At 38.1% G+C, this 24,320-nt stretch overlaps 1 pseudogene; it reads right to left on the reverse strand.

Annotated features, from left to right (window-relative positions):
• Positions 1-10,342: 10,342 nt before the first annotated feature.
• On the reverse strand, positions 10,343-11,113 carry LOC135971892 (glutathione S-transferase P pseudogene; annotated as a pseudogene).
• Positions 11,114-24,320: the final 13,207 nt, after the last annotated feature.

Consider the following 24,320-nt stretch of genomic DNA (forward strand, 5'->3'; position numbering starts at 1 on the left):
GCCATGAGCACCATGCTAATTACTACTAGGTACAATTCAGAGAAAAGAGAAATGCAAATAAGAACATTTGTCAAAGATCCAATGAACATTAAGTGACAGAAGTGGGATTCAAACTCAAAACTGCCTGACTCCAAACCCTAGTTTATAAGGCCTTCTTTAGTATCACCACTATCTAACCTGTAGTATGTACTTAGTACATAGTAGGTATTGAGAGTAATACTGGGAGCAAAGGGCTAACTTTGATTGAGGGTCTACTCTTTGTTGTATACAGTGCTTAGCTCTGCAGACGTTATCAACTCCTTGGAACCACCACACTTCCGTGGTCCCGGCTATAAAGACAGTGGCCACTTCTGAGGACGGGCCTATGGTTGGCTGGCTCTGGCCCCTGTGCAACTGGCTGGCATTTCAGTCCAGCTCAAGGCTTTGGCTACCTTAATAACTCATGTATTTTTCTTTCTTCTCTCCTGACTTCCCCATTCTCCCTGCCCCTTGTGCATTTTATGCTGAGTCCATTTTTCATCTACCTGCACATTTTATTCTACCACTGTTAATCACCTGAATCCCCTCCGTGCACATACAACATATACTGGGCATGTCTTGCGCTAAACACTATCCCTGTTCACAATGCCTCACTGCCCCGTGGCTTCTGTGCACCCCTCTAGGTTCATTCCCAGTCACTGTGACAAGCAGTGCTCAGGACCACACCATGTGCTGTCTGGAGTCACAAACTCTTCTCATCTATTACCACCTTATGACTTTGGGCAAGTTATTTAACCTGTTAGTCCCTCAGCTTTCTCATTTTTGCAAATGTGATAATAGTAACAGTACCTGCCTCCTCAGGTCAGGGGAGAGCTAAATAAATTCATAAGGTCATGTAATGACCTTATAACAGTTAGTTATTGGATCATAGTAAGAGCTCCCAGAGTGTCAGTCGTCCCATCAGCTTACTCTGACAGCTTCTCTCAACGCATCTCAATTCTGGTTGCTCAACAGGCTGTGTCCTTTGTAGACTGGCATTCCTCTCTGCTCCCCTTTATATTCACTCCTTGGCATTGGTCTTCCTTTACTTTTTATTTTTTTTCTGCCTTTCCTTCCTGTTTCTTGTTAGTCTATTATCCCTGAAACCACACACGGAGGTGTTTGTGCTTATATTGTATATGCAGTCATCAGACCGGTGGAAAAGTGAAAGGTTCAGTCAATTTTATGGCTTGTTTTTAACAAAATGAATTGATTTGTAAACTGAATTAATAGAATCAATTACATATAGGAACTGTTTCATTAAAAATTGTAGTTTCATCCAAGTAATTTTGTTTGTAGTTGTGTGTGTGTGTGTGTGTGTGTGTGTGTGTGTGTGTGTGTTGTAAGGGTGATGTCTACCCACACTGCAAATGGAGGCCAGGTCTACTGAGTCCTCAGTGAATAAGTGAGAAGGACACCAAATTTCTCTAAGCTTCAGCTCCCATATCTGAGCAGCAGGAATAGGTGGGCCAAATTCATAACAGTGTTTGGTGAAATACTTTGTTGATATTAAAACTCTAATGGAATTGAAGCATAGTGCTAAAAAGAAAGCTTTATAATCTATTTTTCCTCTCTTTTACTCTTAGGTTCTAATCATGAATATGTACAAACTACCATCCTATCCCTAGATACCATGTTTCTTGGCACACATGGTAACGTGTGTGTGTGTGTGCATTTCTCCTTCTACATTACTTATTTACAGGATTGTATGCCTCTTGCCTCAAAAAATCTTTCTCAATCAAATCTCAATTCTGATTCAATCAAAGCATGTGAGATACAAATAAATTTGAAGCTTAATGGCTGCCATTAGGCATTTGGGAATACATCTAAACACATAAAAAGTATGGCACAAGAATATTGGCACCAAATATTCTTCAATAGTTGGAGACTCAGGCTCAGGTTGGTGATGCTATAGATGGTGGAATGTCAAAGAAGAAGGTAAGACACAGAAAATAAAACAGAAAAAGCTCTTTCCTGGTCTCCTTCTTTAATTATGGAATAATTGGGTAATTTAAACAATAGGAAAGAGTCAAATTGGGAAAAGACTGGTGAAGATATTGCAATATTCGATAGAGTTCCTAATGACTTTTTTTTTCCTAATGACATTTTTTTTTCTAAAAAATAAAAGCCTATGGAATGGTATCCTGAGGCTAAAACTTCTCCTAATCCTTTTGATATAAACCAGTCCATGCCTCCTATACATTACCTGAGGAGCTGTTGCTGTATGAATGGGAAGACTCTAAGGCTGGTAATAAAATAAAATACTGTGTAAGTTAAATGTGTTCATTTAAGCCTCTCAGCATCAATTCAACCCACTTGCAGGTTGTGATTTAAGTGGAGTCCTGACACTTGACTCCGGGATTGGAGTGTGTGACCCAGACTTAAGCCAATCAATTGCAGAACATTCACCCTGCTGAGATAAAATTCTGATTCAATCAAAGCATGTGAGATACAATTTAATTTTTGCTGAGACCTTAAAATCTCTCTATTTCCATCTGACTTGAATCTGGAAGAATCTGATGTCAAGAATTGCCACCATTATCTTTCAAACTTAGAATCAGAACATGTTCACTCAAAGCAGGTAGATGTATGCTGAAGCAAGAGAGAAACTGGGTCTAATGCAGTGGGGTATATCCTGTCACAAACATCTGCACTGAATCAGCAATTCCTAGCACATGAGATGGAAAAATAAGGAGAACATAGAGAGACAGAACGAATAGAAGACAGAGGAAAATAACATTAAAAGAGAAAGAAGCAGGGAGGACTCTAATAATTCTTGAGTGCTTAATATGTACCAAATACCCATGCCAGGCACTGTGTATGACTAACCTCACTTATTCTCACAGTAACTAGGTACTGTTAGTGTCATATGTAGAGAAGAGTTTACATAAATTGAGTTGTCCAAACTGGTGAGTGCATTTTCTACCTTGTGGAACATGACTAGGCTTCTTCATCTCTATCTCATTCAGAGCTTTCCATAGTTCTATGTACAGGTAACCTCAGAAATGTCAGAGAGTGCTATGGTTTCAATGTGCCCCCTCCAAAATCCTTGTTGAAATTTAATACTTACTGTGGTAATATTAAGAGTTAGGGCCTTTGGGGAAGTGATGAATTCCTGAGGGCTCTGTCATTTATGACTAGGAGTAATCTGAGTTTGAGCTGCTCCATAATCTTAACTCAGGACCTCAAACAATCATAATCATATAGTCTTAAAGCCCACAGGAATTCATCACTGTCTTATAAAAGAACTGGAAGGAACTATTGTGGGACCCTTTTTGCCTGTCCATCCCTTCCGCCATGTGAGGACACAGCATTAGTCCCCTCCAGAGGATGTAGCAACAAGGTGCCATCTTGAAAGCAGAAACCAGGCTCTCACCAAACACTGAACTTACTGATGTCCTGATCTTGGAGAAGCCAGCCTCTAGTACTGTGCCTCTAGTTTTATCAACATCTAGTACTGTGAAGAATACGTTTCTTTATTTTTATTTTTTGAGACATGATCTCGCTCCTTTGCCCAGGCTGAAGTGCAGTGGTGCAGTCCCAGCTCACTGCAGCCTCAGCCTACTAGACTCAAGCAATCCTCCCACCTCAGCCTCCCAAGTAGCTGAGGCTATGGGCGCACACCACCACACTTGGCTAGTTTTTAAATTTTTTTGCAGAGACAAGGTCTCACTATGTTGTCCAGGCTAGTCTCAAACTTTTGGTCTCCAGTGATCCTCCTGCTTCAACCTCCTAAAGTGCTGGGATTACAGGTGTGAGGCACTGCACCTGGCCTGTTCTTATAAATTACCAAGACTAGGATATTTTTTGTCATAATAGTACAAATGCACTAAGATAGCCTTCCTGAATCACACAGTAAGGAAGAGCTGAAATGTGTAATGAAACTGAAATATATACAAATACATCTAAATGTACTGTTTACTACATACATATCACTCTGAAATGAGGTGGTTTCTTTTGTCAGCATTAGCTAATATTTTCATTAAGGGAAGACTATATGATTATGATTGTTTGAGGTCCTGAGTTAAAATTATGGTGCAGCTCAAACTCAGATTACTCCTAGTCATAATGTGGGCACATTTCTGGATATAGAAAGATTTTGTTGTCAGTTCCTGGGTTATTCGTTTTATTTTATATGACATATAGATCTAATCCCAAAGCTTTACACCAAACCTATTCATATTCAGGCATGCATTTAAAGAAGACATTCACTATTCTGAAAGCCCTTGTTCTTTGGTGGCACAAAGATTTAAAGAATCTTGCCAATGTATTATTGAAGTCATTTACCCATGTTAAATGTATTTTTGAAACACAGAGGTTAACAAGTTTAGAAAAAAGACTACTGGGTTATGAATAAGAACAAAACCATGGTGACACTCACACAGATACAGTGTATAGAGTCATCTTTTATACACTAAAAAATAGATTTAACCCCAGTTGCAGTTGGTCCTGCCTCTCGCCTGGTCTCCTTGCCAAACAAGTGGAAGTGGACAAGGGTTTTTTGCTGTTTTGCTTATAATCTCTCATCCACCTGACATTCATTCCATCATTGACTCAATCTTTCAACCACCCATTCATACACTCAAAGAGACACTAAATGCCTATTGTATCAGCAATACTGTTTTGCAGAAAGTTTCACCCTGAATCAAGAAGGAAGAGTTGATACAAATTACAAATGATATACTGTGATGATGAAAACATTTATTGACACCAATAAACTACGCATCCTCATTCAGATTCTCATTCATTCAGATTTTACAAACACTGACTGAGATGTGCAGACACTCTCTCAGATGTTTCCAATCATGTTAGCATGCAGCGAGACCAGCTCGAAATTTGTAATATGGAAGGGAAATCTGCAGCTGTCTGGAATACTTAGTAATGTTAAATCTCCCTTTGTCCTTATTTACATTTCTAAAATTTGGAAAACAGAAGAGTATAAAGCTAGAAAGAAACTATTATTTCAATATTGTGAAATAACCACTTTTAATATTTTGGTCTTTAGTTTTTAAATCTTTCTTATGCAAAAATTTAAAGTTATTATGTATAAATGTATAGATATATATAGAAATCTATTCATATTTTCTACCAAAAAAGCATACTATATACAGCATTTGATAGCTATATATTCATTTATCAAGTATCTAATGGGATTTTCCAGGTCAGTGAATATTTTTCTATAACATTATTTTTAGTAACTACATATCCATGGCATGCATATGCCATATTTCACTTAGTCGATCCTATTATGGAACATTTAAGTTGTTTCTGAATTTTTGATATTGTAAATTGTACTATTGCATCAGTCAGCTATTGTGAAAATAATGTTCAGTAACAAACCACTACAAAACTCAGTGTCTTAAAATAATAATCTTTATATTCGTGGATCTACTGCTCAGCCATGGCAGCTGTGGTTCCCTGTATAAATTGGCAATTCAGGATTTCCTCCATGTGGCTCTCTTCTTCCATGAAACTTTAGGCTATCTGGGGTATGATATTTTATGGCAACAGCAGGAACAAGCTTGACTTCTCAAGCACATTCTGAATCCTTGGTGACATTACAGCTGCCCATAAAAACATTATCCAAAGCAAATCATATGACCAAGCTCAAAGTGTACTCCAACTTTTCTAAAGAAAAACCCCAAGATGACATAGTAAAAAGCATGGATACCGAGAAGGGTGAAAAATTTGGGACAAGAGTGTTATCTATCACAATTACAGTAAACATTTTTGTATATATCACTTAATACATATCTCTTTTTTAATGTTGTTTCTTTAGGATTACTTCCTAAAAGCTGGGTTGGACAATATCCTTTCACTAGCATATATACATGCAACTAATCTGCCCAAATCACATGCTCTCAGGTATAGAAATCTGTTATATACTTAAGCTCCACTCTATGGATTTAATCCAGCCATCTCAAGCTTGCTAATGCTCCCTTTATTTCCATGATTCTTTTGCTTCTTAAATTTCAACTTTTATTTTAGGTTCAGGGGTACATTGTGCAGGTTTTTACATGGGCATGTTGTGTGACTGAGGTTTGGGATATGAATGATCCTGTCACCCAAGTAGTGAGCATAGTGCCCAGCAGGTAGTTTCTCAGCCCTTTCCCTTTGTCAGATGCATAGTTTGTGAATATTTTCCCCCATTCTGTATGTTGTCTGTTTACTCTGTTGGTAGTTTCTTTTGCTGTGCAGAAGCTCTTTAGTTTAATTAGGTTCCATTTGTCTATTTTTGTTTTTCTTGCAATTGCTTTTGAGGACTTAGCCATAAATTCTTTCTCAAGACCTGTGTCAGAATGCTGTTTCCCAGGTTTTCCAGTATTTTTATAGTTTGTAGTCTTATATCTCTTTATTTATTTATTTATTTATTTATTTATTTATTTATTTATTTTTTTAAGATGGACTCTCGCACTGTGACCCGGGCTGGAGTGCAGTGGTGTGATCTCGGCTCACTGCAACCTCTGCCTCCTGGGTTCAAGCGATTCTCCTGCCTCAGTCTCCTGAGTAGCTGGGATTACAGGATTACACCACGCCCAGCTAATTTTTGGTATTTTTAGTAGAGATGTTTAGTAGAGATGGTATTTTTAGTAGAATATGTTGTCCAGGCTGGTCTTGAATACCTGACCTCATGATGCACCCGCCTTGGCCTCCCAAAATGCTGGGATTACAGGTGTGAGCCACCGCACCTGGCCGTATTTAAATCTTAAATCCATCTGCATATGGCTTGCCAGCTATCCCACCATCATTTATTAAATATTCCTTATTCCTTATTCTTGTCAACTTTGTCAAAGATCAGATGACTGTAGGTGTGTGGCTTTATTTCTGGATCCTCTATTCTGTTCTATTGGTCTATGCATCTGTTTTTGTATCAGTACCATGCCATTTTGATTACTATGGCCTAATATGGTTGAAAGTCAGGTAATGTGATGCCTATGGCTTTGTTCCTATTGCTTAGAATTTTTTTTCGCTGTTCAGTCTCTTTTCTTCGTTCCATATGAATTTTAGAACAGTTTTTTTTTCTAATTCTGTGGAAAATGATGTTGGTAGTTTGATAGAAATAGTGTTGAATCTGCAGATTGTTTTGGGCAGTATGGACATTTTAATAATATTGATTCTTTCAATCCATGAGTATGGAATTTTTTTCCATTTGTTTGAGTCATATTTTATTTCTTTTAGCAGTGTTTTTAGTTGATATTTTAAAAATACCATTGCCTGAGTTCTGTCACAAAGATTTTTATTTAATTGGTCTTGGATGGGGCTCAAACGACAGTATCCTACAAATATTCACCCCTAATATTTCAGTATGTATACAGTTGAGAGTTATTGCTCCAAACCCTCAAAATTTTTGCAGAGTTGATGGGTATTGCTATTTGGCTGCACCCAACCACTCACCCTCCCAGCCATCCTCCCCATCCCCTAACCCCCACACACACCTACCCTCTGGACATTGTTTTCTTTATTTTTCTTCTTCTTTCTTTTTTCTCCAGGAATAAGAGAAAGGCTTGTTTATTGTTACTAAAACTACACTAGACTTAGATAAAAACTTTCCCAAAGGAATTTGCGATATTAAAATTGCCCCTTGGGCTTTCTTATTTCAATTCTGACATATAAAGAGCATAGAATTCATCACTGTCATTCTTTCAATAAGAAATTCCTAGAATAAAGAAAAGGCAATGACTTCTCTTGGACCTTTTAAAACACTGAGGTTGCAGGATAAGTTACTACCCTGAAATCCAGGTGAGACAGGTACATCTGGAGAGATACAGCCACTGAAATCTGTTTCCCTGTAGCAGAAGACTCTGGAGCCATAAACTGGGAGAAACGTGATGCACCTGACTCAACATAGCAGGTCTGTACATGCTGTCCTTAGAAGGACTTGCCAGATGGACATGGATGAAGCTGGAAGTCATCATTCTTAGAAACTAACACAGGAACAGAAAATTAAACACCGCATGTTCTCACTCATAAGTGGGAGTTGAACAATGAGAACACATGGACACAGGAAGGGAAAAATCACACACTGGGGTCTGTCAGGGGGTGTGGGGCAAGGGGATAGAGAGCATTAGGCAAATACCTAATGTATGCGGGCTTAGATGATGGGTTGATAGGTGTAGCAAACCACCATGGTACATGTATACCTATGTAACAAACCTGCATGTTCTGTACATGTATCCCAGAACTTAAAGTGAAAAATAAAAATAAAAAAAGAAACACCTGCTGGAAAGGTTGGCTCTTGGCTGATGTTTGGAAACTTGGATTTCAGGGGAGTTACTACCATTCCCAGGCCTAATAACAGGGCTCACTTTGCCTAAACTGTTTGTACAAACCAGGCAGTTTATTCTAAACACCTATTTTCTTCTGGGAGTCTGGAATTTTGGTATGTGCTATGCAGAGGATGACCTCAATAAAAATTTTGGGCACTGAGTATCTAATAAGCTTTCCTGGTAGGTAACATTTAATATGCATTGTCACAACTCATTGCTGTAGGAATTAATAGCAGGCTGTGTGCTTCCTCTGGGAGAGGACTCTGGGGAGCTTGAGCCTGTTTTCCACCAGACTTTATCCTATACATTTTTTGCCCTTGATACTTTTGCTTTGTATCATTTTACTATAGAAAATTATAACTGTATGATTATGGACTGAGTTCTATGTGTCATCTTACTAAATCATTAAAACTGGGGGTGGTCTTGACCTCCCATAGAAATACATATTAAATTTGATGAATTGCAGGAGACTGAGTGTAGACAAAGTGACAGAAACTATTGAAAATCATTTTTTTTTGGAGGGGGTCCCAAATTTTCATGGGCTTTATCCCCAGAAACTCCGACCAGTTTTTATGGTGAAGATTTGATAAATATCCTTACTTTTTACTAACAGAGAAAGGCGAAAAATAATCATTGTGAAATATACTCATAACCTTCTATATAAGCAAATCCCACTCTCCAAGGGTAAGTCTTTGCCAGAAGCTTCTACAAGAAAGAAAATTTCTTTCATTCAGTACCATTCAGTCTTCCCAATTCTCCTAAAGGGACAGGATATCCAACAGAAGTCAGAATATCAAGGAAAAGGATGGAGAACATTCCAGTCAAGGAAAGAATTAGGGACTGTTGAGAACAAGCTGTACCACTGGAGAAACAACTGTGGAGAACACAGCGCCGATATGCAAGCCCACTAAAGACTGTGATTTAATAGGAAGATTATAGAACACTCCCCATCCCACAAACATGACTGAAAAAAGACTACCTTATAAATACATTGATTATGTCTGAAAGAAATACAAGACACAAACTTTGACTAGAACGACTTAGGGACACCCAAAGTTGAAAGGGAATTAAAACAAGGATGCTATAGCAACTTGAAGCCTCTGGTACCTATAGCTATAACAAACCTCAAAGAGAGGCCACATCCTAATCAGATAAACAAATATCCTCACATTATATTTCTATTTATTTCAGTTCCTATTACCTGATACAATAATTTCTAACGAAATTACAAGGCATGCATAAAGGCAAGAATGAACACCATTTGAAGAAACAAAGCAATAATTAGAACCAGATTTGGATATGACAAAATGATAAAATTAGCAGCCAGGGAATTGAAAATGACTACAGTTGAATTGTTAAGGGCTATACCAGACATAAAAGTAGATAATATGTAACAACATATAGGTAATAGAGAGAGATAAATAGAAAAACTAAAAAATAATAAAAAATAAATGCTAGAAATAAAAAAAAGCTATAACAAATATGAACAATGTCTTTGATGGGGTCATCCATTGACTATAAATGACTGAGGAAAGCATCAGAGCTGGAAGACTGGCGAATAAAAATTTCCCAAACTTAAACACAAAGAAAACGAGTGTATGTTGGGGATAGAGGAGGGACAAAATTTCAAGAACTCTGGAGCAATTAAAAAAAATGTAACATGTATGTAATTAGGATAAAAGGATAAAAAGAATAAGAGATGAAGAGGAGACATATTTGAAATAATAATGGCTGACAACTCTCCAGAATTAATGAAATAGACTAAACAAAATCTCAGAGAATAACAAGCAGATACATTACCAAAACATGTGCACACGCACACGCACACGCACGCACACACACACACACAGACATACCATATTTAAATTTTAAGAAGCAGAGACAATAAGAAATTTTTGAGAAAGAGAGAAGGGGAGAGAGAGAATAGGAGACTTTATTTATAGAGAAATAAGAATAGAACAAGAGTTATGACAGACTCCTCATCAGAAATCATGCAAGCAAGAAGAGAGTTGGTAAAATATCTGAATAGTTGAAAGGAAAAAAATCAACCTAGAGTTATATGCAGTGAAATTCTTTTTTTTTTTTTTTTTTCTCTTAGAAATTGTATTGGTCCTGGAGAAAGGGAGGCAAGCAGCCCCTGCCTCCCGCTCAGAGTCCCCCCAGCCCTCACTGTTTCCCGTTGCCATTGATGGGGAGGTTCACGTGCTCAGGGGAGGCCAGGAAAGCCTTGAGCTTGGGCCGGGCACTGAGGCGCGCCACATATGCCGAGAGCAGGGGGAATGCATCCAGGCAGCCGGGGGCCAGGACCTCATGGATCAGCAGCAAGTCCAGCAGGTTGTAGTCAGCGAAGGAGATCTGGTCTCCCACAATGAAGGTCTTGCCTCCCTGGTTCTGGGACAGCAGGGTCTCAAAAAGCTTCAGTTGCCCGGGCAGTGCCTTCACATAGTCATCCTTGCCTGCCTCGTAGTTGGTGTAGATGAGGGAGACGTATTTGCAGCGGAGGTCCTCCACGCCGTCATTCACCATGTCCACCAGGTCTGCCTCCCGCTGGTCCTTCCCATAGAGCCCAAGAGTGCGGCCCAGGTGACGCAGGAAGGTATTGGACTGGTACAGGGTGAGGTCTCCGTCCTGGAACTTGGGGAGCTGCCCATACAGGCAGGAGGCTTTGAGAGGGCCCTCTTGCCAGGTCTCCATTGTCACCACCTCCTCCTTCCAGCTCTGGCCCTGGTCTGCCAGCAGCATGTGCAGGGCCGCGCAGCGGCCTCGAACTGGGAAGTAGACCACGGTGTAGGGCGGCATGATGGCGCACGAGGCCGCGGCGACGACGAAACTCCATATGCAGTGAAATTCTTAAAAGACATTTTTAAGTCAGTGAAAAAATGTTATATGTAAATAATTTAGATATTTGTAAAGGAAAAAAGCATAAAAGGAAGTATAAATGAAATTAAAGGAAAATTATCATTTTTATTCTTAGTTTATCTAAATGATTACTATACAAAGTAATAATAGAATCAATATATTGGGTGAATATAGCACATGAATAAATGAGGTGAATAAAAACAATGTCACAAGGTAGGAAGGGAGAATTTGGGGAGAATATGCTCTAAGGTACTACGTCTGAAAGCAATATAGTATTGTTTGAAGTGAAATTATATTAGTTATAACTGTACAGAAAACTCTAGGCACCCAATAATATTTTAAAACACAAATACAACTGATATGTTAAGAGAGGAAATATAAAAAGCTCCATTAAAACCAGAAAAGCAGAAAAATGAAGCAAAATAAGAAACAAAGAAAAATTCAATGAATAAAAACCAAGAATATCAATAATATCTTTAAATGTAAATAGTATAACTTTACTAATTTAAAGACAAAGATTTATCAGAATGAATAAAAAATTAAAACCAAACTATGTAATCTATAGAAAACTAACATAATAAACTAATCCTGTAAGTTAAAAATAAAGAAACAGAAAAAGATATACCATGCTAACACTAATTAAAAGGAAGCTGAAGGAGCTTTGATAATTTCAGACAAAGCAGGTTTCAAAGCAAGGATGATTGTCAGGAAAAAAGAAGAAACACTGTATAAATGTGTCAGTTCTTTAAAAGAATAACAATGTGAAAGTGTATATCCTAAACAAAGCATATTAAGCAAAAACTGAAAAAACTTAATAGTAGGCAAATCCACAATTGTAGTCAGAGACTTCAACAGAGTTTATTAGTAATTGATGTATCAACCAGGTAGAAAATCAGTAAAGACATAGATGACCTAAACAGCACTATCAACCAACTTGATCCCATTGACATTTAAAGAACAATCCATCTAAAACCACCAGAATACACGTTTTTCACAAGTTCATATGAAACACTTACCAAAATAGACCACATTCTTGGCCATAAGATACCACTAACATATAAAATAATTGAAATCATGCAAAATATGTTCTCAGACCATAATAGAATAAAACTAAAAATTAACAAAAAGAAACCCGAAAATTACCAAATATTCAAGAGTGAAACAATATACTTCTTTTTTTTAATTATTATTATTATACTTTAAGTTCTAGGGTACATGTGCATAACGTGCAGGTTTGTTACATATGTATATTTCTGCCATGTTGGTGTGCTGCACCCATCAACTCGTCAGTACCCATCAACTCGTCATTTACATCAGGTATAACTCCCAATGCAATCCCTCCCCCCTCCCCCTCCACCCCCGTGATAGGCCCTGGTGTGTGATGTTCCCCTTCCCGAGTCCAAGTGATCTCATTGTTCAGTTCCCACCTATGAGTGAGAACATGCGGTGTTTGGTTTTCTGTTCTTGCCATAGTTTGCTGAGAATGATGGTTTCCAGCTGCATCCGTGTCCCTACAAAGGACACAAACTCATCCTTTTTTATGGCTGCATAGTATTCCATGCTGTATATGTGCCACATTTTCTTAATCCAGTATGTCACTGACGGACATTTGGGTTGATGCCAAGTCTTTGCTATTGTGAATAGTGCCGCAATAAACATACGTGTGCATGTGTCTATATAGCAGCATGATTTATAATCCTTTGGGTATATACCTAGTAATGGGATGGCTGGGTCATATGGTACTTCTAGTTCTAGATCCTTGAGGAATCGCCATACTGTTTTCCATAACGGTTGAACTAGTTTACAATCCCACCAACAGTGTAAAAGTGTTCCTATTTCTCCACATCCTCTCCAGCACCTGTTGTTTCCTGACTTTTTAACGATTGCCATTCTAACTGGTGTGAGATGGTATCTCATTGTGGTTTTGATTTGCATTTCTCTGATGGCCAGCGATGATGAGAATTTTTTCATATGTCTGTTGGCTGTATGAATGTCTTCTTTTGAGAAATGTCTATTCATATCCCTTGCCCACTTTTTGATGGGGTTGTTGGTTTTTTTCTTGTAAATTTGTTTGAGTTCTTTGTAGGTTCTGGATATTAGCCCTTTGTCAGATGAGTAGATTGCAAAAATTTTCTCCCATTCTGTAGGTTGCCTGTTCACTCTGATGGTAGTTTCTTTTGCTGTGCAGAAGCTCTTTAGTTTAATCAGATCCCATTTGTCAATTTTGGCTTTTGTTGCCGTTGCTTTTGGTGTTTTAGACATGAAGTCCTTGCCCATGCCTATGTCCTGAATGGTATTCCCTAGGTTTTCTTCTAGGGTTTTTATGGTATTAGGTCTAACATTTAAGTCTCTAATCCATCTGGAATTAATTTTCGTATAAGGAGTAAGGAAAGGATCCAGTTTCAGCTTTCTACTTATGGCTAGCCAATTTTCCCAACACCATTTATTAAATAGGGAATCCCTTCCCCATTTCTTGTTTCTCTCAGGTTTGTCAAAGATCAGATGGCTGTAGATGTGTGGTATTATTTCTGAGGACTCTGTTCTGTTCCATTGGTCTATATCTCTGTTTTGGTACCAGTACCATGCTGTTTTGGTTACTGTAGCCTTGTAGTATAGTTTGAAGTCAGGTAGCCTGATGCCTCCAGCTTTGTTCTTTTGACTTAGGATCGTCTTGGAGATACGGGCTCTTTTTTGGTTCCATATGAACTTTAAAGCAGTTTTTTTCCAATTCTGTGAAGAAACTCATTAGTAGCTTGATGGGGATGCATTGAATCTATAAATTACCTTGGGCAGTATGACCATTTTCACGATATTGATTCTTCCTATCCATGAGCATGGTATGTTCTTCCATTTGTTTATGTCCTCTTTTATTTCACTGAGCAGTGGTTTGTAGTTCTCCTTGAAGAGGTCCTTTACATCCCTTGTAAGTTGGATTCCTAGGTATTTTATTCTCTTTGAAGCAATTGTGAATGGAAGTTCATTCATGATTTGGCTCTCTGTTTGTCTGTTACTGGTGTATAAGAATGCTTGTGATTTTTGCACATTAATTTTGTATCCTGAGACTTTGCTGAAGTTGCTTATCAGCTTAAGGAGATTTTGGGCTGAGATAATGGGGTTTTCTAAATATACAATCATGCCATCTGCAAACAGGGACAGTTTGACTTCTTCTTTTCCTAACTGAATACCCTTGATTTCTTTCTCTTGCCTGATTGCCCTAGCCAGAACTTCCAACACTATGCTGAATAGGAGTGGTGAGAGAGGGCATCCCTGTCTTGTGCTAGTTTTCAAAGGGAATTTTTCCAGTTTTTGCCCATTCAGTATGATATTGGCTCTGGGTTTGTCATAAATAGCTCTTATGATTTTGAGGTACGTTCCATCAATACCAAATTTATTGAGAGTTTTTAGCACAAAAGGCTGTTGAATTTTGTCAAAGGCTTTTTCTGCATCTATTGAGATAATCACGTGGTTTTTGTCTTTGGTTCTGTTTATATGCTGGATTACGTTTATTGATTTGCGTATGTTGAACCAGACTTGCATCCCAGGGATGAAGGCCACTTGATCATGGTGGATAAGCTTTTTGATGTGCTGCTGGATCCGGTTTGCCAGTATTTTATTGAGGATTTTTGCATCGATGTTTATCAGGGATATTGGTCTAAAATTCTCTTTTTTTGTTGTGTCTCTGCCAGGCTTTGGTATCTGGATGATGTTGGCCTCATAAAATGAGTTAGGGAGGATTCCCTCTTTTTCTATTGATTGGAATAGTTTCAGAAGGAATGGTACCAGCTCCTCCTTGTACCTCTGGTAGAATTCAGCTGTGAATCCATCTGGTCCTGGACTTTTTTTGGTTGGTAGGCTATTAATTATTGCCTGAATTTCAGAGCCTGCTATTGGTCTATTCAAGGATTCAGCTTCTTCCTGGTTTAGTCTTGGAAGAGTGTAAGTGTCCAGGAAATTATCCATTTCTTCTAGATTTTCTAGTTTATTTGCATAGAGGTGTTTATAGTATTCTCTGATGGTAGTATGTATTTCTGTGGGGTAGGTGGTGATATACCCTTTATCATTTTTTATTGCATGTATTTGATTCTTCTCTCTTTTCTTCTTTATTAGTCTTGCTAGCAGTCTATCAATTTTGTTGATCTTTTCAAAAAACCAGCTCCTGGATTCATTGATTTTTTGGAGGGTTTTTGTGTCTCTATCTCCTTCAGTTCTGCTCTGATCTTAGTTATTTCTTGCCTTCTGCTAGCTTTTGAATGTGTTTGCTCTTGCTTCTGTAGTTCTTTTAATTGTGATGTTAGAGTGTCAATTTTAGATCTTTTCCAGCTTTCTCTTGTGGGCATTTAGTGCTATAAATTTCCCTCTACACACTGCTTTAAATGTGTCCCAGAGATTCTGGTATGTTGTATCTTTGTTCTCATTGGTTTCAAAGATATCTTTATTTCTGCCTTCATTTCGTTGTGTACCCAGTAGTCATTCAGGATCAGGTTATTCAGTTTCCATGTAGTTGAGCGGTTTTGATTGAGTTTCTTAGTCCTGAGTTCTAGTTTGATTGCACTGTGGTCTGAGAGACAGTTTGTTATAATTTCTGTTCTTGTGCATTTGCTGAGAAGTGCTTTACTTCCAATTATGTGGTCAATTTTGAAATAAGTATGATGTGGTGCAGACTGATGGGTCTTGACTCTTTATCCTGTTTGCCAGTCTGTGTCTTTTAATTGGAGCATTTAGTCCATTTACATTTAAGGTTAATATTGTTATGTGTGAACTTGATCCTGCCATTATGATATTAACTGGTTATTTTGCTCATTAGTTGATGCAGTTTCTTCCTAGCCTCAATGGTCTTTACATTTTGGCATGTTTTTGCAATGGCTGGTACCGATTGTTCCTTTCCAAGTTTAGTGCTTCCTTCAGTGTCTCTTGTAAGGCAGGCCTGGTGGTGACAAAATCTCTAAGCATTTGCTTATCTGTAAAGGATTTTATTTCTCCTTCACTTATGAAACTTAGTTTGGCTGGATATGAAATTCTGGATTGAAAATTATTTTCTTTAAGAATGTTGAATATTGGCCCCCACTCTCTTCTGGCTTGGAGAGTTTCTGCCGAGAGATCTGCTGTTAGTCTGATGGGCTTCCCTTTGTGGGTAACCCGACCTTTCTCTCTGGCTGCCCTTAAGATTTTTTCCTTCATTTTAACTTTGGTGAATCTGGCAATTATGTGTCTTGGAGTTGCTCTTCTCGAGGAGTATCTTTGTGGCGTTCTGTGTATTTCCTGAATTTGAATTTGGCCTGCCCTACTAGGTTGGGGAAGTTCTCCTGGATGATATCCTGAAGAGTGTTTTCCAACTTGGTTCCATTTTCCCCCTCACTTTCAGGCACCCCAATCAGACGTAGATTTGGTCTTTTTACATAATCCCATACTTCTTGCAGGCTTTGTTCATTTCGTTTTCTTCTTTTTTCTTTAGATTTCTCTTCTTGTTTCATTTCATTCATTTGATCCTCAATCGCTGATACTCTTTCTTCCAGTTGATCAAGTTGGTTACTGAAGCTTGTGCATTTGTCACTTATTTCTCGTGTCATGGTTTTCATCTCTGTCCGTTCGTTTATGGCCTTCTCTGCATTAATTATTCTGGTTATCAATTCTTCCACTCTTTTTTCAAGATTTTTAGTTTCTTTGCACTGGGTACGTAATTCCTCCTTTAGCTCTGAGAAGTTTGATGGACTGAAGCCTACTTCTCTCATCTCATCAAAGTCATTCTCCATCCAGCTTTGATCCGTTGCTGGCGATGAGCTGCGTTCCTTTGCAGAGGGAGATGTGCTCTTCTTTTTTGAATTTCCAGCTTTTCTGCCCTGCTTTTTCCCCGTCTTTGTGGTTTTATCTGCCTCTGGTCTTTGATGATCGTGACGTACTGGTGTGGTTTTGGTGTGGGTGTCCTTCCTGTTTGTTAGTATTCCTTCTAACAGTCAGGACTCTCAGCTGTAAGTCTGTTGGAGATTGCTTGAGGTCCACTCCAGACCCTGTTTGCCTGCGTGTCAGCAGCAGAGGCTGCAGAAGATAGAATACTGCTGAACAGCGAGTGTACCTGTCTGATTCTTGCTTTGGAAGCTTCCTCTCAGGGGTGTACTCCACTGTGTGAGGTGTGGGGTGTCGGTCTGCCCCTAGTGGAGGATGTCTCCCAGTTAGGCTACTCAGGGGTCACGGACCCACTTGAGCAGGCAGTCTGTCCGTTCTCAGCTCTCAACCTCCATGTTGGGAGATCCACCGCTGTCTTCAAAGCTGTCAGACAGAGTTGCTTGCGTCTGCAGAGGTTTCTGCTGCTTTTTGTTGTTGTTGTTGTTGTTTAGCTGTGGCCTGTCCCCAGAGGTGGAGTCTACAGAGACCGGCAGGCCTCCTTGAGCTGCTGTGAGCTCCACCCAGTTTGATCTTCCCAGGGCTTTGTTTACCTACTTAAGCCTCAGCAATGGCGGGTGCCCCTCCCCCAGCCTTGCTGCTGCCTCGCGGTTAGATCGCAGACTGCTGTGCTAGCAATGAGGAAGGCTCCGTGGGCATGGGACCTTCCCGGCCAGGTGTGGGATATAATCTCCTGGTGTGCCCGTTTGCTTAAAGCGCAGTATTGGGGTGGGAGTTACCCGATTTTCCAGGTGTTGTGTGTCTCAGTTCCCCTGGCTAGGAAAAGGGATTCCCTTCCCCCTTGCACTTCCCAGGTGAGGCGATTCCTTGTCCTCCTTCAGCTCTCACTGGTCGGGCTGCAACAGCTGACCAGCACCGATTGTCTGGCACTCCCCAGTGAGATGAACCCAGTACCTCCGTTGATAATGCAGAAATCACCTGTCTTTTGTGTTGCTCCCGCTGGGAGCTGGAGACTGGAGCTGTTCCTATTCGGCCATCTTGCTCCGCCCCAAAACAATATACTTATTAACACACAGATCAAAAATATATTTCTCAAGAAAAATTAAAATATATTTTGGACAGAATGAAAATAAAAATTCAGAAGGGGTTTCAAGATGGCTGACTAGGGACATTTGACACTCGCATCCTCTATGAAGAAAAATCAAAATAGTGAGTAGATAATCACACTTTGAATGTATCATTTAAGAGAGAATACTGAAATTCAACAGAAAAGTGTCAGAAAATACCTAAGGCAAGGAAGGAGAGGGAAGCTAGGCAGCCTGCTCAGCCAAGATCAGCCGGGAACCTGGAGAGGCTCCTCAATGTGGGGAAAGTGTAAGTGAAAGACTCCCATTAGTCTAAATTCCCACCATGGACTCCTGCAATTTTAGCCATAGGAGAGCCCCTTGACGCTCGCAGGCCCTGAGACTAACACAGGTAGTTGCCTGGAAACATTACTTCAGAGAGGAAGCTCATGTTGAGTCTTAAACACCTGCTGAGACTTAAGTAGCTACACTGCAGTGCCATTTTGAGAGCCCAGCCCACACAAGACTATATCCTGCCCTGGGCTCAACAGCCCCTGCATCTTTACATTCCTGAAGTCCAACTGACATCCTTTGCCTGCAGCCACCACTGCTGCTGGATGCTGCTGCTATAGATGAAGTGCAAGCTACTGGCAGTGACACCAGCCCCGGTGACACTGCTGCCACTGACAGAAACCTTACCTTCCAGAGTAGCAGCTCCACAGGGGACTTGCATGTGTCCTGCAGAGAGGCTCCCCCATCTACCACCACCACTGCTGCCTCCATCCGAGGGGGAACCTGAAGATCACCTCATTCCTGCCCACCACAACCAATACCCATATATACTACTGGAATTGTTGAGCTATCCACAGATACTATACTAACCCACTTAGCCTGTTGAAACCATCACTAACACCAGTGCATACAGCTTGGGAGCCAAATGTTTGCCCTATCATTGCTGTTGCCATCAACCACACCAAGCCTATTTCCCAAGGATCTGAGAACCTGTTCACCAATCTGACCTATTCATGTCACAGCTGACACTCAAGCAAGGTACCTGGAGGCCTAAGAACTGGCCAACCTACAACCACTAACACTGATACCAGCATATGCTACCCTCAGACCAAAAGACTAGCATGTTTAGTCTGCCACTGCCACCTAAGCACTGGCTTACCTAGCTTCCCCATCCTCACTGGGGCCTGAGCACTGGCTTACCTAGCTTCTCCATCCTCAGCAAAACTTCACCACAGTCTCCAATGATAACTGCACCCTAAGCTACCGGCGAAATCACAGATATCACTGACACTGTTTATAGCTGAGGAAAATATATGAAGACAATGTTACTGCTTGCACCCAGAACCAAAGCCAAAGTGCCCTAATCCACCAATGTCATAGATGTATCTTCAGGAAAATGTTTTCCCCTATGAAAGTAGATCCAAAAACTTAGACATGACTGTTACATTAGATGCGCAGATGTCAATGTAAGGATATAGGGAACACGAAAAGGCCAGGAAATATGGCATCTGCAAGAAAATGCAATAATTCTACAGCAACAGATTCTAATGAAAAAGCAATTTATAAAATGCCACAAAAATTCAAAATAATGATACTTAAAAAGCTCATTTAGATAAAAACATAAATATACAATAAAAAGAAATCAGAAAAGTAATACACAATATAAATGAGAAACTTACCAAAGAGATAAGACACCATAAACAAGAACCAAACAGAAATCCTGGAAGTAAAGAATTCAATGAATGAAATAAAATATACATTCAAGGCTTTGACAATAAACTAGATCAATTAGTAGAAAAAAATTTCAGAACTTTAAAATAAGGCTTTTGAAATAACAGTCACACAAAAATAAAGAAAACTAATAAAAGAGAATGAACAAAACCAGCATGACACATGGGACACCATAAAGTGCCCAAATATTTGAATTCTTAGTGTTCTAGAAAGTGCAGAAAAGACCAAAGGAAAATCTATTTAAGAAAATAATAGCTGAAAATTTCCCAAGCATACCAAGAGATTTAGGCATACAGATACAGGGAGCCCAGAAATCCTCAAAATGATACAACCTGGAAAGGTCTTCCTCACTGCATGGAGCAGTCAAACAGTCGAAAGTCAGAGATAAAGACAAAATTCTAAAACAGCAAGAAAAAAAGCATCTAGTCACTTGTAAGATAATCCCCATATGACAAACCATAAATTTCTCAGTAGAAACCTCACAGGCCAGGAAAGAATGGGTTGATACATTCAAAATGCTGAAACAAACAAAACAATGCCAACCAAAAATAGTACACCCAACAAGGTTAACCTTTATAAATGAGGGGAAAATAAAGTATTTATCAGATAAGCAATAGCTGAGGAAATCCATTACCACTATACCAGACCTACAAACAATGCTTAAGAGAGTCCTATACCACAAAGAAAAAAAGCAATACTTACCATCATGAAAACACACACAAGCATAAAACCCACTAGTCAAGCAACCACACAAATGAAAAAGAGAAAGAATTCAAATATTACCACTACAGAAAGCCACCAAACCACAATGACAATAAGATAGAATAAAAGGAACAAAGGATATACAAAACAATAAAAAAAACAGTTAATGAAATGACAGGAATAAGCCTTAACATATCAATAATAATCTTGAATATGAATAGATTAAACTTTCCACTTAAAAGATATAGAATGGCTGAATGAATATAAAAAGTGTGAACCAACTATATGCTGTTCACAAGAAACTGACTTCACTAATAAAGATACATAAAAACTGAAGGTAAAAAGGACCAAGAAAGATACTCCATGCAAATGGAACCCAAAAGTGACCAAAAGCCACTATACTTATAATAGATACAACATATTTAAAGTTAAAAACAGTAAAAAGAAACAAAGAATGTCATTATACGATGATAAAGGGACCAATTCAGCAAGAAAGTATAACAATTCTAATATATGCATCCAGTACAGGAGCACCTAGATATATAAAGCAAATATTACTATTTCTAAAGGGAGAGCAATGCAATACAATTGGAATCTTTAGCACACCACCCTCAGCATTACACAGAACATTTTTGAAAGAAAATTAACAAAGAATCATTGGATGTAAACTGCACTTTAGATCAAACAGATTTAACAGACATTTAGAGAACATTTTATTAAACAGCCACACAATACACATTCTTCCCATCAGCACATAGAAAATTCTCTACAATAGACTATATGTTAGATTATAAAACAGGTCTCAACAATTTTTTAAGAAATCAAAATTATATCAAGTATCTTCTCAGACTACAATGGAATAAAAGTAGAAATAAATAACAATAAGACCATAGAAAACTGTACAAATTCATGGAAAGTAAACAAGATGTTACTAAGTGACCAGTGGGTCAATGAAGCAAATCAAAAAAAAATTTTGAAACAAAAATTAAAACACAAGATTCCAAAATCTATGACATACAGCAAAAACAATAAGAGGGAAATTTATAGCAATAAATGCCTACAACAAAAGGTGGAAAGATTTCAAGTAAACAATCTCATGATCTACCTCAAGAAATAAGAAAAGCAATAAAGCACCAAATTCAAAATTAGTAGAAGAAAAGAAATAATAAAGATCAGAGAAGTCCTAAACATAATGGAGACTAAAAATACAAAGGATCAATGAAATTAGAAGTTGGTACAAAGTGATAAACTGCTAGCTAGACTAACCAAGAAGAAAACCAAATAAAATCAGAAATAAAAAAGGAGACATTTCAACTGATACCATAGAAATACAAAAGATCACCAGAGACTATTAGCAACAACTGTATGCTAACTAACTGGAAAACCTAGAGGAACTAAACATATTCCTGGACACATTCAACCTACTAAGATTGAATCAGGAGGCAACAGAAAATCCGAAGAGACAAAAATGAAGTAATGATACTGAATCACTAATAAAAAATAAATCCCAACAAAGAAAAGCCCATGACTGGATGGCTTCATTGCTGAATTCTACTAAATTTACAGAAAAGAACTAATATCAATTAATATCAATTATTCTCAAACTATTCCCTCTCCAAAAAAAAAAAAAAAAAAAAAAAGAAATTATCTCTAACTACATCTATGAGACGAGGTCATCATCATTCTGATACCAAAAGCAGACAAGAATGCAACAAATAAAGAAAAATATAGGCCACTATAGATGCAAATGAGCTTAACAAAACACTAGCAAACAGAACTCAACAGTACATCCAAAAGGTAATACACCATAATCAAGTGAGTTCTATACATGGGATGGAAGGATGGTCTAATGTACACTAATAAATATCGATAAATGTGATACATTACCTCAACACAATGAAGAACAAAAAAGGTAATCATCTCAAAAGATCCAGAAAAAGCATTTGATAAAATTTAGAATTCTTTCATAATAAAAACTCTTAACAAATTAGGCATGGAAGAAACATACCTCAACATAATATAGGCTATATATGACAAACCCACAACTAACATCATACTGAATGGGAAAAAGCTGAAAGTCTTAAAGAACTGGAAGAAGACAAGGATACTAACTTTCACCACTTCTACTCAAAATAGCACTAGAAGTCCTAGTTAGAGAAATAAAACAAGATAAAAAAATAAGAGGCATTTAAATTGGAAAAAAGGAAGTCAAATTGTCCCTCTTTACAGATAATATGATCTTATATCTAGAAAAAGCTAAAGACTCCACCAGAAAAAATAAAACATAGATCTTATAAATTCAGTAAAGTTGCAAAATATAAGATCATATGAAAAATTTATTAACAGAAATTTTTATTTGTCATATGGTTTTATATTTTTTAACTTTACTGAATTTATTTTTCATTTATACATACCAATAATAAACTAGTAGAGAAAAACAAATCAAGAAAACAAGACCATTTATAATAGCTACAAATATAAAGTATCTTAAAATACATTTAACCAAGGAGGTGAAAGATTTCCACAAATAAAAATGCAAAACACTGATGAAAGAAATTGAAGAGGATACAAACAAAAAGACATCCCATGCTCATGGATTGGAAGAACTAATACTGCTAAAATAGCCATAGTACCCAAAGCAATCTACAGTTTCAATGCAATCTCATCAAAATACCAATGTCATTTTTCCCAAAAATAGAAAAAACAATTCTGAAATGTGTATGGAATTAAAAAAGGGCCCAAAGAACCAAAGCAATCCTAAGTAAAAAGAAGAAAACTGGAGTCATCACAGTATCTGACTTCAAAATATATTACAAGGGTTTGGTGTGGTGGCTCATGCCTGTAATCCCAGCACTTTGAGAGGCCAGTGGAGGGGCAGGGTTGCTCCAGCCCAGGAATTCAAGACCAGCCTGAACTAAATAGAAAACCCAAAAATAAATCCACATATTTACAGCCAAGTGATTTTCAACAAAAGCCCCAGGAACATGCATTGGAGAAAGGACAGCTTTCTGGTACTTGGAACACTGCAAAGCAAAGGAAACAATCAACAGAGTAAAGAGACAAAGAGACAACCTTTTGAATGAGAGAAAATATTTGTAAGTTTTTCCTCTGACAAGAGAATAATATTCACAGTACACAAGGAACTTGAGCAACCTAACAGTAAAAAACAAAACAAACAAACAAAAAACCCAATCTCACTAAAAGGTGGGCAAAGGGCATGAATAGATATGTCAGAAAATCAGAAATACAAGTGGCCAACAAGTATGTAAAACATGCTCAACATAACTAATCATTAGGAAAATGCAAATCAAAACCATGATAAGATACAATCTTACCTCAGTTAGAATTGCTATTACTAAAATGACAAAAAATAACAGATGTTGGAGAGGATGTAGAGAAAAAGCAACTCTTGTATACTTTTGGTGGGAATGTAAATTAGCATAGCCACTACAGAAAAAAGCGTGAAGATTTCTCAAAAATGTAAAAATAGAACTACCATGTAATCCAGCAACCCCACTACTGTGTATTTATTCAAAGAAAAGGAAATCAGTTTATCAAAGTGACGTTTCCACCCCCATGTTTATTATAGCACTATTCTCAATAGCAAAGATATAAAATCAATCTAAGCGTTCATCAATGGATGAATGGACAAAGAAAACATGGCATATAGACACAATGGAACACTATTTAATCATAGTAAAGAATGAAATAATGTCATTTGCAGCAACATGGACAAAACTGGAGGCATTATGTTAAGTGAAATAAATCAGACACTGAAAGACAAATATTGCATGTTCTTACTCATATGTGAAAGCTAAAATATTTGATC

Source organism: Macaca fascicularis, chromosome 7 (genome assembly GCF_037993035.2).
Source record: "Macaca fascicularis isolate 582-1 chromosome 7, T2T-MFA8v1.1".
NCBI lineage: Eukaryota > Metazoa > Chordata > Mammalia > Primates > Cercopithecidae > Macaca > Macaca fascicularis.